Source organism: Hibiscus syriacus, unplaced genomic scaffold, assembly GCF_006381635.1.
Source record: "Hibiscus syriacus cultivar Baekdansim isolate YM2019G1 unplaced genomic scaffold, ASM638163v2 tig00110503_pilon, whole genome shotgun sequence".
In the NCBI taxonomy this organism is placed as follows: Eukaryota; Viridiplantae; Streptophyta; class Magnoliopsida; order Malvales; family Malvaceae; genus Hibiscus; species Hibiscus syriacus.
In genome coordinates, this window is record NW_024062764.1 from 1,867,913 (window position 1) to 1,887,343 (window position 19,431).

The following is a 19,431-nucleotide window of genomic DNA, read 5'->3' on the forward strand; positions in this document are numbered from 1 at the left end:
TCTTTTTTTTCTTATATGTACCAAAACCCAATTGCTTGGTTCAAATTTGACATATCGTATGCCTTTATTGACTCTTTGTGCCACAACTTCGTCTATTTTCTCCATCCCTTGTTTGGCTTTAGCGTGAAGGTCCTTTACAAAGGCTGCTTTTTATTCGCTATCCATGCTAGTATTATGTTCTAAAGGTAAAGGCACAAGATCCATAATAGTTAGATGATTAAATCCATAAATTATCTCGAATGGAGAATAACCTGTAGTGGAGTAGATCGATCTGTTGTAAGCAAACTCAATAACAAGTAAACATTCTTCCCAATTATGTGTGATCTTACCTACCATAATTCTAAGTAAAAAACCTAGAATTTGATTAATTACCTTAATCTTTCCATCCGTTTGTGGATGAAAAGTTATCGAATAAAGAAGTCTAGTACCAATTTTACCCCATAATACCTTGCAGAAGTGGCTTATGAACTTTGTGTCATGATCGGACACAATTGTACGAGGAATACCATAAATTCGAATAACCTCCTTAAAGAAAAGATCGGTGATATGTGTTGCATAATTAGTTTTGTGACATGAAATAAAATGCACCATCTTGGAAAACCTACCAATAACCAAAAATATATTATCTTGCTCTCTCTTATTAAGAGGTAAGCCTAGGATAAAATCCATTTATAAATATATCCAATGAGAGGAAGAAATTGGAAAGAGAGTATATAAACCATTAGGACTTACCTTTGATTTGGCTTGCTTGCAGGTGTTGCATGAAGAATATACGTTTTCTACAGTTTTTCTCATGTGTGGCCAAACGAAGTGTTTCATTACCATGTCGAGAGTTTTGTTAAGATCAAAGTGTCCCGTTAGTCCTCCTGTACATTCCTCATGGACTAAGAATTCTCTCAAAGAACCTTGCGGAATGCACAACATGTTCAATCTAAAATGAAATCCATCTACAAGATAAAACTTGTTAAAAGCACGTTTTGAACAATGGTTGTAAATTTCAGAAAAGTTTGGGTCAGAAAAGTAAAGTTCTTTAATGTGTTCAAATCCCAAAATAGTAGCTTGCATTTCAGTAATAAGTGTGTACCTTCGGTATAATGCATAAGCAACTATGTTATCTTTCCCTTGTTTATAATGAATCACATAAGGCAAAGATTATATGAATTCAACGAATTGAGTATGTCGTTTTCTTAACTTACCTTGATTGTTTAACCACTTTATTGATTCATGATCCATATGTATGACAAACCCTTTATGAAGAAGATAATGTCGTCATACTTCGAGTTCATGAACAAGTGCTAGGAGTTCCTTATCATAGGTAGAGTAGTTGAGCTGAGCGCCTTTCAACTTTTTTCTAAAGTAAGCCATAGTTTGTTTCTCCTTCATATGTATTGCGCCTATGCCTATGCCTGAAGTATTGCATTCTAGCTCAAAAGTGTTAGAAAAATTGGAAAGGTGAAGGATGGAAGAAAAACATAACTTACCTTTTAGAAGATCGAAGGCTTGTTGTTGAGGTCCCCATTTGAATTCAATCGATTTCTTAATTATCTTAGTGAGAGGTACAATAACGGTGGAGAAGTCTCTAACGAATCGTCGATAAAAACGTCCAAGACGGGGAAGGATTGCCCTTCAATAATACAAGATGGCATGGGCCATTCTGAATTGCTCTCACCTTTTCTTCATATACTTGAATACCCTGTGCACTTATGATAAATCCTAAAAAGATAAGCTTGTCACTACAAAACACACACTTGTCCAGGTTAGTAAATAAATGTTCCTTTTAGAGAACTTCAAGAATGAAAATGAACATGCCTGACATGAGATTCAACAGAAGGTGAGTAAAGAATATCATTAGTAAACAACAACATACTTACCTATGAACTCTTTCAGAACATGGTTCATTAACAGCATGAATGTACTCAGTGCATTAGCAAGGCCAAAGGGCATGACGAGCCATTCGTATAGTCTGAACTTATTTTTGAAAGTTATCTTCCACTCGTCTCCTTCTTTTATTCGGATTTAGTTGTAACCATTTTCAAATATGTCTTTTTGAAAAATGCAAGAACCATGTAGCTCATCTAACATATGATCAAGGCGTAGAATAAGGTGCCTATATTTGATTATTATTATATTAATTGGTATGAAATCTACACATATTCAGAATGTGCTATCTTACTTTAGCATGAGAATAAATGGAACGACGCATGGGCTAAGGCTTTCACGAATGTAGCCTTTTTTTAGTATAGCTTCAACTTATCGTTCCAACTCCTTGGTTTCTTCAAGATTGCATCAATAAGCTGGTTGGTTTGGAATGGATGATCCTAGGATGAAATTTTTTTGATGTTTAATTCATATTTTAGGTTGTAAGCCATCCGGTGGATCACTTAAGATATCTGTGAATTACTGCAAAAGTGAAAGAAAAAAACTAGGTAAATTCGTGAGGTTAATTAAAACCGAAAAGATGGTGTCTTTGAATCGGATAAGGATACAAGTATTACGGTGGGAAAAGGTTTCTCTAAGGTCTTTTGAACTCACATAAAAGTTTTGTGACACTCTTTTTTTCTCACAAATAGATTCACTCACCTCTCGTGGCTTATTATTATGGTTTTTTCGGTTTTGACCTCTTTTACCTCTTTTTTGAAATTCCCAACCACCTAACAAATTCTTTATTGATCCTGGAGAATGTCTTTTGGATGCATTAGTCATAAATTATATGGTTTTCCATTGATGTTCTTAGAGTACTTATTTGCTTTACCATAGTTTATGACATCGTTGTCATATTTCCATGGTCGTCCAAAAAGAATGTGAGATGCTTGTATTGCAAGTATATCACACCAAATATTTTCAAAATATTTACCCATATTTAGATCAAAGAGACAATGTCTTGTCACCTTTAGTTTAGAACTCTCATTAAGCCATTGTAAGTAGTATGGCGTAGGATGTCATTGACTAGGCAAGTTAAATGTATCCACCACATAATTGCTAATCACATTAACACAACTTCCATTATCGATGATCAATGAATAAGCTTTATCCTTTATTTGACATCTTGTGTGAAATATGTTTGTTCTTTGAATATCCAATTCATCAATTGTTTGAATGCTTAAATTTTTCCTCACAACTAAACATATTATGTCAAGCCCATCACTATTTTTCTCATTTTCTGTCTCTTTTTCTATATGATCAAAACAATCTATTTTTGAGTTGACCTAACTAGTATCATCCTCTTATATTATCATTATTTTCAAATTCAAACAATCGAGATTTATATGATCATACTTTTTGCATTTAAATTAAATGGGTTTTTTCTTCAGGTCTTTTAAGGTTTTCGGTCATATCTTTATTAGCCACCTTAGGCTTTTCAACCCTCAATTTCTTATCCACGATAGAAGATGTAGTAGAAGAAGAAGAAATAAAATTAGACTTTGATAATTGTGTTTGAATCTAACCCTTCTCTAAAGTTATGATTCGATTGTTATTGCTTTCTTTAATGTTTCTTTTAGACTTTCATATACATGTAAATCAAGAAAATAAAAAAGTTTTGTGTTTAAGCCCAAAAAATGAGATATTGCATATTCCACTTCTTCAGTGATTTTTGCTAGGTTTAGGAGAGATTGCATCTCCTTGTAGTAGTATTATTCCACAAAACTTTTTCCTTGTCGAAGTCGATGGAGTCGTTGCTTTACTTCTCTTATACAACGTGATGGTAGAAAGCAATTTCTCATGACATTTTTTAGTGCGGTTCATGATGTGATGTATTTGATCCGATTATCATGAATTACCTTTCGAGTCTGCATCCACCAAGTGTGTGCATAGCCCACAAATTCCACAATGACAACGGGTACATGTTTTGCGATGAGACAGTCATGGTAGGAAAACATGAGATCAATCTTTCCTTCCCAATAGATGTATTTGTCTGGATCGTAGTCTCATTTGAATGGTGGAATTGTGAACTTTGTTTTGGTGAATAGTTCTGACATCTAAAAGCAGGGTTGTGCACGCTTGGGAACCATGAAGTTTTTTGGTTTGTTATGTTGTATCGAGTTGTCAGCTAGTGGTCGTTGACCCTGTTGTTAATGTACGGACAAAATTAGGTCATTCAGTCTTTATTTAATTCCCTGTAGTAAGGTGGACTGTTGATTTACAACATTCACCAGTGTTGCTATGTTATTGTTCAAAGCTTCTTCTCCCATCCTAAAATCATAACACTCAATAAAAAAGTAAAGTGAAAATAAAAAAGAAAACAAGAAACGTCACAAGTCACTCCAACGAAGTAACACAACGAGATGCGATAAAGCTATTCATTCACTCTTTAAAACTTTCTTATGCAAAAGCTTTCCAATGTTTGTATCGGAGTTCAATCACTAATAAATCAAGAAAACATTACTTAAGGGTTCTAAGAGGCCAAAGAAGGATAGAACTCCAAGAGAACGAGAATGCAAGGAAGAAGAAGTATGCAAACTCTTTAATCCTACTAACACAAGGAAGAAAATGTGTTATACGATGTATATGAATAATAAAAGGTAAAACAAAAGAACCTAAAGCAATAAGAGTCGAAGAAAAAATTGGAAAAACGAAACTCAAAAATACCCTGATTAGCTAGATCAACTTCACCAATGTATTTGAGGGGGTTCACAATCTCCAAACACTTTGAAGTTTTTTTTGTATGTATTCAGATGGGTGCAGCTTGGATATTGAAAATTTCAGCACCAAATTCATCTAAAAAACCTCTGAAAAAACATTTGACAAGAACCAATGCTTAAATCTACCAAACAATTTTGAACGATGGATCAGATGGGTCAAATAAGGTTTGATTAGTATGAAAGTTTAACTGGAAATTTATCTAAGGATGGTGTAAGTAGCTGTAAAAAATCAGTCCAAAATTTCTTTGTTGCGTTTTATGGATTTTTTTAAAAAAAAATTGACTTTTTTCTTTTTTGTGGCTTCTTCTTTTATTATTTTTATTCTTTTATTATTTTTTTTCTTTTTGATGAAAAACAACAAAATAATAATAAAAAATTGAAGCTAAACTAAAATAAATTGAAAAGAACATGAAAATGATGAACTTGTCTCAATTAGCTCCGTTGGGGGTACCTTGGTGTTATATGCTTGCAAGATCAATTAAAAGTGCTTGATTCTCTCCAAAAATTGTCCAAAATCTAGTACCAATTGATAGAGAAGTGACAACAGAGGATGATCGTTGCACTTCATTGAGGAATCAAACCTAGAAAGCTCTAGAGTTGATCAAAGAATGAGAGGACGAATAAAGGATGTGGACGGTAGCAAGGTGTTTGGATTAGGGATTTGATGACTGATATTAAGAAAAGAAGAATAGTTTAAGACAATAAAATAAGATAATTTGATTCAAGGATAAAAAGGTAAATAAGGTAATAAAAGAAACTAAATGAAAAATATGTAATTAATGAATTAAGTTATCTTCCCTTATAGTGGGAAGAAAAGGGCTATTATGGATGGATTTTGATGGATGAATACTCGTTGGAAAGATAATGAGATAAAGATCACAACAAAGAAGACGGGTCATAATTCTGACGGTTGAATCTTTGTAAAAGTTTATTTGAAAATTTACCCCATGTAGGTATATGCTTGACACAAACCTTAAGAATAGGGTAATGACAGTGGCATGATGATGGAGGAGAAAGATGATGAGTTATGGAGATGGAAGATAGATGGATATGTCCTACCGAACCCTCCTAAGTGCAATGAAAAGGAAAACTCGGCTATACATCTCTAACCAGCCCACCTAATCGCAATAGGAATGCAAATTGGAGTGTGAAGATCTCTCTCTCAAGAACTCGGAATAACTTAAAGGAAAAGATGTTTCAACGGCATAAGATAATCAAATCTTGCAAAAACGTACTCACATTGTATTATTATTCAAACAAAAAGATGATGTGAAAGAATTAAGGGAGATCCTCCTTATATAGGTGAGGATGAATCCTTGTAAGATCCTAAGTATATAATAAAATAATAAAAAAACATGTCCTAATTGAATTAGAATGGGTAGCATGAATGCACGTCGTTGATGGAGTTCTTTATCCAACAGTTATGATAAAATAAATACTTCTTAATGCATGATGAAACCTCTTGCTTGATGGACGGTTTGGATGAGTCTTCTAGAAGATTAGAGGCGATATTGCCTTAGACAGAAAGGAAGGGCCGACCATGTAGTGTAGGGTGGAAATGATGGGCTTTCCTAGGGTTTTGTCATTACAAACAATCACCATCTTTGGGTATAATCCTAATAAAATAAAGAAAACATTTTGAATAACTAAAATCTACTTAGAAAAAGTGACCCATGCTTTATATTCTAGCAATTGATACTTTATACAAGGTTTTAGTAATTTAAGGGGGTCTGAAATTAATTTCAGGACCATCTTCATGAATCTTGAAATGTGGTCTTGGGTTATCTTTAACTTGGGTTATCGAGGAACAAGTAGTATTGGGATGAAGGATGAATAAGTTTTTTTAAAATTCTTCTATCTCTATATGGGGTTGTATTCCTTTGCTGATTAAAACATGGACTGTAGTATGAAGCTTTTCTTTTAATAGTTTGGATCAGTTTCTTGTAAATGGGAAAGATGGAAGAGTTTGCTCATTCTCTTTGGCAAAGTGGTGTGTGATGCATGTATCATTCATTCAACATATCATCTAATTATCGAATAGGATGACAATACTTTACAACGATTGTTTTCACAACTCGATTGTTAACGCACATGTACTATGTTCCATCTTTCTTTGGCACAAGCAGAATTAGTACTGCACAAGGACTAAGGCTTTTTCTCACATAGTATTTTTCCATCAATTCTAAAACTTGCCTCTGTAACTCATTGGTTTCCTTGAGATAACTTTGGTAAGCTGACAATTTCAAATAATAGTTATATAAATCAATTTGATTTGGTGTTCAATCCATCAAATAAGAGAGAACCCACTTGGAATCTTGTAATACCCCAAAATTTTGGCTAGTGACCCAAATGAAACTATTAAAAGTTTTGTGGGTAAAGTATAAACTTGGGAAAAGTTTAGCGACCAAGTTATAATTTTTAAGAGTTATGTATTTTAGTCTCGTAAATGAATAGTTTTTGTGTCTTTCAGATTTTTATACGAAGTTTGTATTAAAAGCTATAAAATGATAAAGTTTGGGAAAATTTTGAATAATCAAATCGAATTGGATTTTTAAGATATTTTGAAGGAAGATAGAGAAAGGATAATATTTTCAATTTCCATATTTTAAATTATTGGAATTTAACATGGATAGCTAGATTTAATTTAATTTTTCATGTTAAATCGGGATCGTTGGATGAAAAATGGTAAAATTATAAATTTGGAAAATTATAAGGGTAAAGTTGGAAGTTATTAATGTGTTGGTTTATTTTTGAATTTTTGGATGAACAAATTAACATGTGCCAAGTTATGGAACATGTGATGTCAAGGGCAAAATGGTCATTTGACATTAAAATGAATTTTTAATTAATTTTAATTAATAAAAGGATAAATGTTTTAGAATTTTCAACATAGAAAATTCATGGCATTTCTTCATGTTTCAAGCTTTGGCCCTGAACTCCTAAGGTAAGAAGAAGAAATTTTCTTTTTTATTTTCAAGCCAAATTATTTGGATTTTGTATGAAAGCATGAAATATAAAATTGTTCTACATGAATTTCTCTATCATTTGGTACCAGTTGTTCATGCTTTTCATGCTTGAAACTTTGAATTCATAAGTTGGTGGATGAAGGGAGGTTAGGTTTTCATGTTTTAAGGTTTGATTATGATGAAGTTGATGTTTTTTATTCATTTTCATGTTTGAAAAGTGACGGGAAAAAACATTAGAAATGGTTAAATAAAGGTTTGGCCACTTAGGGTTTTTATGGAAAATTAAAGTTGAATTGAATTTGATATGGAATTGATTGTGACAGTTTGAAAATGATGTGTAGAAGATGAATTCATGCTTAATTCATGCTTGTATCAAGCTAGAAAACAAGGCCAAAGTGACCTTTTGTATTAGGCCTAAAGGAAAATATTAAGGTTAAAAATATTGTATAAAGTAAAAATTGGTTAGAAGTTGATGTGTAATGTTTAAATGGATTGTTGACATTCTTGAATATGCTATTAGAAGTTTAATTTAAAGTTGAAATGGAAAGGGACCATTTTGAATAAATTGAAAATGTTGGGATGAATTCTAAAAGAATTCATTTTAGTGATTAAATTGTGGAATTATAAATAGTTGAATTTCGATAATGGGAGGATTGAAATTGTATTTGTAAGTGTTAAGGTTGACATTGATGTTATGAGATGAAATTAGTACCGAAAGAACTTTTTAGGAATTTATTTCCTATTGTACGCCTATGTTAGTAAGGTACTAACATGTACTTTGAAATGTATATGTTTTTTGAATGATATTCATATAGATCGTGATCGAAATTGAGAACAAAGCAAACTAAAAGATAAAGAAAAAAGTGTAAAAGTGAGGCTTATATCGATAAATAAAGCGTTCAAACTAAGTATATTAGGTGAACATATGATATGAGGAAGACTTGTGATGAGCGAACCTCGAATGATTTGAAAAGAGAAGGTTTTTAAATCATATTTTAATATATGTTTATATTGTTTATCAAATGGTATTTGAATGGGTTATGGTTTCAATTGCCAAATACACTGATTTATGATACATGTTATATGTTAGTATCTATGAATACTTATGATAAATGGATGATATATGATTTTGATAAAATCCCATTGTATGTGCATTGAGAGGTATTGGTAAAATTGGCATTCCATGAGGTGAGGTGATAATAGATTTTGTATTGGTACATTCATGTACATTTGTCTTGCACTATATGTGCATTATGGGATTCATGATAAAAAATTATAAAGTGACACAAAGAACTTGTTATGGCTAGAAATTTCGTCAGTTGACAATCCCCGGTAACAACGCCAAAAACTTGATCGCTTGTGAATGTATATGCTAAGGCATGCTAATCTGTGTAAGTATACACAATCGATGCAAGTAATATAGTAGTGAGTGAGTATCGTCTCCACATGAATTGGATTAGAAATATCTTTTCACCACAACTAGAACTAATGCCACAAATTAATCCTACTAAGTATTAAAGCTAAGAACTAATATTAAGGAGCTAGGAATAATGATTCAAAGATTTCAGACAAGTGTGGTCGAGAAAAAGAAAATATGCAGAAAGATAAAACAAAACAAGTATTGGATTAAATATAATGCAAACAACCTCATATATTCAGACGTGTCACAGAGCACTGATGCTAAACCATTGTCTCGACAACAATTATTTTAAGCCAATAATGAATTATTATGACTCACTAAACTGCCCGACAGGATTACTAGGTATTCTTAGACGGTTGTTATGGCAATACCTCTTGGCGTTAACTATAGATGTTGTCTTAACCTACTCTAGCCTTTTTCCCTTTTAGTCGTTTGAAACTCACTCCTTATCTCTAAGGTAGACAAGTTAGAACTTCACCATCCCAGATTAATTCCTTTACTCACGTTGATATCTCTTAATTCACTCGAATTCAAGAATCACTTTCTAGACAAAAGGCTATCTCTCGATGCTCTTACAATGCCCAGACATGTTTTACCGAAATCCCAGGCGATCCCTCGATGCTCTTACAGTGTTAAGGCAAAATATTTAAACTATGAGCAAAACAGTCATAAACAAACATAATTCATCATTCATAAACATAAAATATTGTTCAGGCAAAACAAAGTTTAACACCAAGTAAAGGATTCATGGTGTTATCAAAGATCATCCAAGATTAAACCGTTTAATACAACCCCAAATAAAATAAGAGTTTATGAACAAAGGAAGACCAACTCCTAAAACCGAGAGCTCTATCGCGACAATCCTTATCAGCACCACGCCTACCTTGGTGATCACCCTCTCTTGAGGCCTGATCACCGCTCTGCTATCGTCGGGCTATGGAGGACACCAAGGAAGATTGGGGGGTAGACGGAGGGAAAGCACTGCAGTTGCTTGCTCACGCCTAAGGTAAAGCTCTTCTTTCTTCTTCCTTGCCCTTTTTCTTTTTGCTGCTATTGCTGGTAATTATAAGGAGAATATCCTAGGGCTTTGCATGCTTTTGGAGTTTCCTTAATTTGCTGTTATTAATTTCCAAACTTAAAAAGGAAAGGTGGCTGGCGGTTGTCAGGATATTCAAGGCTTGCTTGAACGTGAAGCAAGTCATCTAGCTGGCAAGTAACATAGGCGGTTTCGCCACATTTGCTTCAGACTTCTTCAGATAAATCCTGCCTCGACGAGATAAATCTTCTCCTCACGTTCTCATCTTCTCTATTGGCCTTTGCAACTTTTCATTGTCACGACTGAAATGTTCTTCCTCTGTAGAATTTCTGCACAAACACAACTCAAACAACCCCTTCTCCTCAGCAGCATCAGTTAAGCCAAATAAATCTTGCATAGGCAAAACTTATCCACCACAACCTATATGTAACTAAATGCCACTAAAAAACCAGAGCATACTTTGTTTAGACGAGCAATAACTTAATTGAAAAGACTATAATTTAAGTCTTTTTACGGAGTTATCAGGTTTCGAAACCCCCTAGGTACCGATACCATTTTGACATCCTATATTTATAAGGTATCAATACTAGACACTTGGTATCGATACCTCCTTTAACAAGTACCGATACCACTGTTTAGGTGTAGATACTTCTTAAAGATTTCATCCATTTTTACTCTATGTATTGACACTGTTCATACAATATCAATACCCAAACTCAAAATTCTACTCATTTTTCTTTGAAGTATCGGTACTGTACATTCAGTAGCGATACCCCATGACCAAAATATACTTCTTTAACTTAAAAATTTACCAAAACTCCTTATTTTACTCTTATTTTAAGCCTTTAAACTCAACCAGACTTATTCAAATCAGCTTATCTCACTTTAACTCATCTTAACATCCCATATATAACTAGTACACTTGAATTCAATAATCATGCCAATTAATCAACATGTTCCAAATTCATTTCTAACACTTCAAATTTCTTATTCTAACTAATGACAAGTCAAATTCAACTTAATAATCCATTTACTCATTCTTTTTCAAAAATTCTCAAAGACTTCTTATATTTAATCTCTAATAATTCATCCATCTTTGAGTTTTTACTTCTCCTTAAGCTTCCTTAAGATTTCTTAATACCCAAAGCATCAAAACCCATCATACATTATAAGAAATAACCAATTTGAGCATTTCAAAAAAGCTCCAAAACTCTAGATTTTTCTTTCCCTTCTTACTCTTTATTTCCATGTGGATATAAAGACCATCAAATGAATTTTAATTCATTTACTATCAAATGACCATTTTGCCCTTCCAACTTTCCTTCTTTTCTAATTAATTCTACCTAAAAATTAAAATTAATCCTAAAACATTTCAATTTTTCTAATTTAGACACAAAATTTCAAAAACTTACGTTTTAGTCACTAGCCCTGTTTTTGGAATGTTACAAATCTCCCCCTTTAAGAAAATTCTTCCTCAAATTTTCGCTGCACATGTAGATTAGAATATTGTCTACACATATATTCTAATGTTCTCATATTGCCTCTTCAATTTAATCTTTCATGTTTACCATTACTAAACTTGTTTTTCACTCATTTAATTCTTCACTACCTTTTTCCTTTATACATCCATATCATGTCACTTATCATGGAGACAGTAACCTAAATTCTTATCACTTAATACCATGAGTCAATTGATTTCCTTCATAAATCTCTAAATTTCTTGCATTAATAACCAAACCTTTTTTCCATTATCACTTCAAAAATAACATGACTGTCCTTAACAACTTGATCAAAGAAAATATAATCATTCTGTTGTATCTTAAACTTCCTTAATACATATAAATAAATCCTTATCCCTCTCTGACTATGTCTACTTGATCAAGAAACACAACCTTAAATCTTCATCCGATTTGATTAAGTCATACATCTTACGAAATCAAACAATCTTTTCATATAACCTCACGTACTTTTCTTTCTTCTATATCAAACTTATAATCTACACCTCAGTATAACCCTTGTCATACGTGATCCTTTAAACTCTATCTTTTCATTTCCTTATCTATTTATTCTTTCAGAAATCAAGATCTCCTTGTAACATAGATCATATTTTTTCCTTCATGGTCCCATACTCTCTTCATATCACTTATACTTATCATTGATTATCAATCTTTATCATATCTTCATAACATTTATAAGAAATTATACTTGCAAAAAACCCTTATTCCTATAAAATCATTATTCGAATTACCATATGCATATTCTTCTTATCTTTTCAAACTTTTCTACTACATCCTTTGCATCCTTTAAATATATGAATCCTTATTTCCTTAACTGCATCACATCTACCTACTATAGATACACCACTATACATAAATCCACGCCATACTTTATTAGCTCAACCTGATATTTTCTTCAACACTTTTAACTATGTATACTTACCATCACATAACCTTGTTAGTCAGCACTAACTATTTCAATCTAATGCATAAGTCCTCATCAAAGTAATCATATACACCCTTTTCAGTCGGAATAACTCACTAGTAATTTACTTAACCTATTGACTTCGCACTCATAGTCATACACGGTGAAATTACCTTGTTTCAACTTATAAACACTTACTTTATTTTTCTTATAAACCGGTCACTGATATACTCATTCTTGAACTCTTCCAAAAATAATAACCACATCACTTGTTATTGTAAAGGCATTCCTTTAGGTGTCCGCTCTTTATCCTGCCTGGCCAGGGTGGGTGAATTGCTACAACCATCAGGTTTATTACCTCTCGCTTCACTTCGGAGACTCTCATGGTTAGACATCTAATATAACAAAACAATTTTATTCTATAAGCAAGACAACATACTCCTTACACAATCATATCAGAAATTTTTCACTTTGTGTTGGCATGTATACATTTTAAAACTATTTTGACTTTGATTTAAGCCTAGAATCGACTAAACCTTAGCTCTGGTACCATAAAATATAACACCCCAACCCGTACCCAACCTAGATATGAATCTGAGGTGTCACATTAACTTTTCAAAATATATACTTTTACAAAATAACTAAAATTCAAGTTCACATTGAAAACAAAACTGAATAATTTACATTAATTACAATCGTACGATTTTATAAAACCGATCAGAGAAAATATTGTTCAAATCTTTAATTACGTGCCAACTACTTTCATTATAACAAAATACATACAATTCCATACTTTTCTAATATGGTTTTCGGAAAGGAGAAGCTGACATGTCTTGACCCTCTTTGCTCCTTAACTTCTTGGAACCTACGTGTGAAACACTCACACACTAAGTCGATGACTTAGTGAGGCATATATAAAATATATGAAGGGAAACTTAAATACTTAACAATATTAAATCACTTCATATCATAATATCATACGAAATCATATAACAATTCATATAATAATTGTATACATACATATATACTATCATTGTCATTATTAACATTCTTATTATTATCAATATTATTTTCATTTATCCCTTTAATCATGTGATCTTATCCTAAACACTTATGCACATTATATCATACATTTAACAAAGCAAAACACATAACATCATATAAAATTTATTTATGTTATCTCTTTTATTTACCCATGGTACACTTGTGAGAACTAAAGATATGTGAGTACACTGAGGTGTGCACAAATGCTATCACCACAACTCGTAAAATTTCCACTGAGTGGCATATAAAATTATCCCAAAGGACTACTTAGAAATGTCCCAAAGGACCACATATATCTCCCGAAGGACCCCATATATGTCTCGAATGACCACATAGAATTCTTCTTAAGGACCACATAGAATTATCCTTTAAGACAACATATATAATCCAATGGACCAAATATACCCCTTGCTCTCATATCACATAACATGGGCATTACCATTTATGTTTGTCACATATTCACATAGTCACACAAATCACATCACATAACTTATATCCTTTTACTTGTAGTCTCATAACTTATTTTCACGTAGATCATGTAACATTCTCATGTAATCTCATAGCTCATTGTAATATATAGCATATCACATAGGTTCATCTTACATAGAATGTATTCACATATCTTGTATCATATAACTTGAACTTTGTTCTCTTATGATCACATGTTCATATAATCCCTTATGTTTGTATCACATAGTTATATTATATCCTCAAGTAATCTCATATATTATTTATACCAATTCACATGGTTTATCAGACAAACATATATTCATATGAATAATGTAAAATATAAAATAACATATAACACCTATACTCATTTCCAAGTATTAAGGTACACATAATATTCATATCAAGCACATACTTATAATTATGGATTCATGCATTCTAGTATATGAAATAGACTCATCGCAAGTCTTATTTCCATAAAATATCATATACCAACTAGTATGCACTCACCTTAGCCTCAATACTCCAAGTCATGCAGTTATTTGTTCCTTGCTCGATCTTATCTTGTTGACTCATCAGTGACTCATTTCTGATCGATATCTACACAATTATATGACTTATATGAATATTGGAGTTCAAATCGCTTATAACCAATCAATATAACTTAGGCTGAAAGAAACCACTTAATTTAGCATTTCAAGTTTAATAGTATCGTACTCTTACTATAGTACTGATACTACCCTCTTATGGTATCGATACCCCCTAGGTACAAATACCATTTTACCATTTTGTATTTATAACTTGATAATGGTATCGATACTAGACACTTAGTATCGATACCTCCTTTAACCAGTACCGATACCACTCTTTAGATATCGATACTTCTTAAAGATTTCATCCATTATTACTCTATGGTATTAATAATGTTCATACAGTATCGATACCCAAGCTTAAAATTCTACTCATTTTGCTTTGAAGTTTTGGTACTAGATGAACAGTACCGATACCCCATTCCCAGAATACACTTCTTTAACTTGAATATTTACCAAGACTTTTCTAAACACCTTATTTTGCTATTCTTTCAAGCCTTTAAACTTAACCACACTTATTCAAGGCAACTTATCTCACTTTAACTCATCTTAACATCACATATCTAACTAGTACACTTGAATTCAATAATCATGCCAATTAATCAACATGTTCCAAATTCATTTCTAACACTTCAAATTTCTTATTCTGAGAGATGACAATTCAAATTCAACTTAAAAATCCATTTACTCATTCTTTTTCACAAATTCTCTTGAACACTTCTTATATTCAATATCTCATAACTCATTCACTTTTAAGTTTTTAGTTCTCCTTAATCTTCCTTAAGCTTTCTTAATACCCAAAGAATCAAAACCCATCATAAATTGTAAGAAATAACCAATTTGAGTATTCCTTACCTTAGCTATGAAGACATGGGAAGAGGAGAAAAAGAAGTTCCAAAATTCTAGATTTTTCTTTCCCTTATTACTCTTCCTTTCCACGTGGATATAAAGACCACTAAATGATTTTTTTTATTCATTTACTATCAAATAACCAATTTGCCCTTCCATATTACATTCTTTTACAATCTGTCCTACCCAAATAAATTACAATTAAATCCCATAATTTTTCAATTTTTTGAATTTAGACACAGTTTCAAAAACTTACATTTTAGTCACTATCCCAGTTTTTGGGATGTTACAACTTGTGTACGAAAACATATATGGGAAATGGGTGTTACAAATGGTATTAGGATTTGATTTGTGACTTTGAGTTCCCCTCTATCATTAAGTTACAACTTGTAAGGATGTAAATATTTTATTGTTTCTAAATCGAATTTATCTACCATCAAAATTCTAACGACATTAGTGCAAATACCACCATTAATTATGACGAAGTATACCTTTATTTATTAACGTGGCAATGAGTATGGAAGTTATTCTTGCATTATTGGTTACCTCATATTGCTTGCTTGCTTAGGCTTCTCTTAACTACAAGGACCTCTCCATCAACCACATGCTCTAAATCATATTCATCAGTTTTGATTTCCTTACCATCTCAGATGAGTATAGTGTTGTGGTTTAGACATTGTCTAGTAATGTGGCCACTTCCTAATAACTTGAAACATTATGTTTCTCAGGACCGGGTTGGTATGGCTAGAGTCTTCCCTTTACTTATTTCAGCAATGAGACTGGTGGTCCGCTCCTTTCGTTATGTGAAAATGGAGAACTCTTTTGTAGGACTTTTGACCCCACTTGGATGTAGAGCTTCCATAGGTATAAGTAGTACCCTTCCGTTTTAGTTTCTTCTCCACCTACATGTTCATGTGAACCATGTCATCTATCTTGAAGTAGTTATACAACTTGATGATATTGGAAATGTTAGGATCAATACTTGTTACGAACATTTCCATCGTGACTTTTTTATCTTTATTAATGTTAGCACAAATCATGGACAATTCATTTCTTTATAATAATCATCAACACTATGGTTTCCTTGTGCATTATTTTGAATTTTATTGAACATGTCCCAATGGTAGTGGTTCAAGATGAATTTCTACATATTATTACATTCATATCATTCCAAATAGAAATAGGTCTTCCCCATTTCATCTCCTTTTAGAAGTCAACTGATCCTACTAAATTAGTGCATAATCCAAGAACTCAATGTCAGTTAGTTTTACCTATTATGCTTAGAGTAGTTGTACCTCTCAAAGATGTGCTTAACTTATTTTCCACATACAAGGTAAGCCTTAGGATCCGTCTTTCATTGAATGGATGGAATGAAATTTTTTATGTTGCTCAGATTATCATCTATATACAAACGAATTCTTTTATGTATCATGCCTTGATATTCTAAGCCTTGCTGGGACACTTGGTTAGTCACTTGATCATCGCCTATCTCTTCCTCAATTTCCTCATCATAGGCTTCATCTCCTTAATATTATCTTTGTCTTTTTTTTTCATCAAAACACCTTCAAACCAATCCATACGCTATTGGGGCTCCAATATCTCCTTTAACAATATGTACATATCTTAGATCATAGCTTGCATTTTCAAATTGGGCGGTCCTCTATCACTTGGAACTTTACAATTATTTTTAGAGGCATGATTAGTAATAAAATTGAAAACAAGCCTTACCAACATAAAACCTCATGTATTTAACTTCGATAACTTTAATATTCCACTCGTGTTTCACTTGAGATATGGCTTTTCTCCCCTTGATGTACTTTCTTTGACTTTTATCACTCTTGCTTGTTTTCTATGTCCTAAAAGAACTTTTAGTCTTGACAAAAAAACTTACGAAATTGAAACAACTTGCTTATGAAAGAAAAAGGTATATATAGATAATTAGTTTGGTTAAAATAAAATATGTAACGAACTATAACACAATGATAATGGTAACAATCAAACAACCTTTGTAGTCCCTTTTTATCTTCTTTTTTTAAGATCTCTCCCTCTTTGAATATTTTTTTCCTTTTTAAAAAGAAAAAAGAAAAAATGATAATTTATTGAATCATCAAGGCTATGATACTAAATGAAATGAATCTAATTGTACTGATTCCCAAATTAAATGTGAGATTAGCTGTTTTTTATTCTAGTAAAAACTTTGACAAATAGTTTTAATTTTGTAAATGAACTTTGTGAAGGTGAAGTTTGGATAAAAAGGAAATATTTATATGTCATTTTTAATGGTTAATAATGAATAGTTATGGAAAGGTAAAGAATATAAGAAATTGTGGGTAATAGATGAGGCATTGAAAAGATGTATACGGATGAAGTTGGTGTGGAAAAAAGGAAGAACCAATGCTTTGAAGAATGTTAACCTAAACCTTATATGTTCTTGAACCAATATGGTAATGGATGGAACGTAACCCTTTAGTTTTAGAGAACTAAAAGCTAAACATATAATAAAATGAGATGGATAGATGCCACAAGACTAAGCTTGATGAGCCGATTATGTTCTTGAAGAACTTGAAAAGAGAACACTCTTATGTAATGTTTATAAAATATGAATCATGTTTATAATGGTGAAATGAAGGCTTATTTACAATGTTTTCTAGGGAAGAATTTGAAAGGAAATACAAGAGATTAAAGCCTTCATCTTAACGATGATGCTGAAACATATAATAGGTTGTGACCCTTTATTTCCCTCAGTAGCCGAAAAATCATGTTGGAGCTTTTAGGATGAATGTGGACATCTCTAAGATGAATGTAGACACACATTTGTCCAAAAGAAAAAGTCCTTTGAGCTTCCAAAGCTTTTGATTCTCTAAGATGAATGTAGACATTTTAGGATGAATGCAGACATCCATTTATCCACAAGGAAGATAATTACATCTAGACATACCGATAGGAAACATTCTTACTTATTAGCTTGAATATATAAAATTAAATGCCATGCATGCTAAATCGACTTACAACTTAAATGAACTTGCTTACTTGAATGAACAAGAATACATAATTGAACTAACTTACCTAAATGAATTAGTATATTTAAATGGATTATCATACTTAGATGAACTAGGTTGCTTAAATGAAATGCATATTTTTTCATGTGCAATAAATGAATTACCATGCAAAATTAAGCATGCAAATTTATACACAAGTATAATGTTGCAATGTTACACCGAAATTGATATTTCATCCTTCAAGTTCCTATTTTGACAAAATACATTTTCGATAGCTTCTTTAAACTTTCTTGCCTTAGCACGAGTAATTGGTTGACTAGAACATTCTTTCGAATCCTTATTTGTTGTAATCACATCACAAAAGAAGCCAAACCGTCCTAGTACATTGTGGGCCAACATGTTAATCTTCTCCAGGGAAACCTTGGAGACCAAATTCATCAAACAACCATATTTCAGAATCTTCTCAAAATAATGACAGCCAACTAAGTGTGTATAACACATCAATCGTCCAATTTTTCCATGCACTCAACGATTAAAGACATGATCCAACATTGATGACTATTTTAGCCTAATGTTAGACTACTGATATGCATGTGTTGCTGGTATATGCACGAGTGTGTGCATTCACGTATATGTGCATTAAAATGTGGTTAGTTTGTTAAGAAGATAGCTAAGGTTGTTAAGCAGTTAGAGGGAAGTTGTTGAGCCGTTATTGAGCCATTGTACTCATATAAATTGTTGCACATGCTGATATGAAAATCACACACTTTTCTTGTGTAATCTTCGGTTCTCTTTACTTCTAATTTTGGTATATTTCACTGTAAATTATGGGATTCTTCTCTAAAGCTTTCGCTACTTAGTCCTTGTTGGTTGGTCATGGAGTCATCAAAGAGGTTTGCACACAAGAAAGTAAATGTTTTTCTAGATGAAATGAGCTTTCTACTATGGAAACAACATATTCTGCTTACTGTCCGAAGTTACCGACTCCAATAGTTACTGACCAGAGATAATTCTTGATG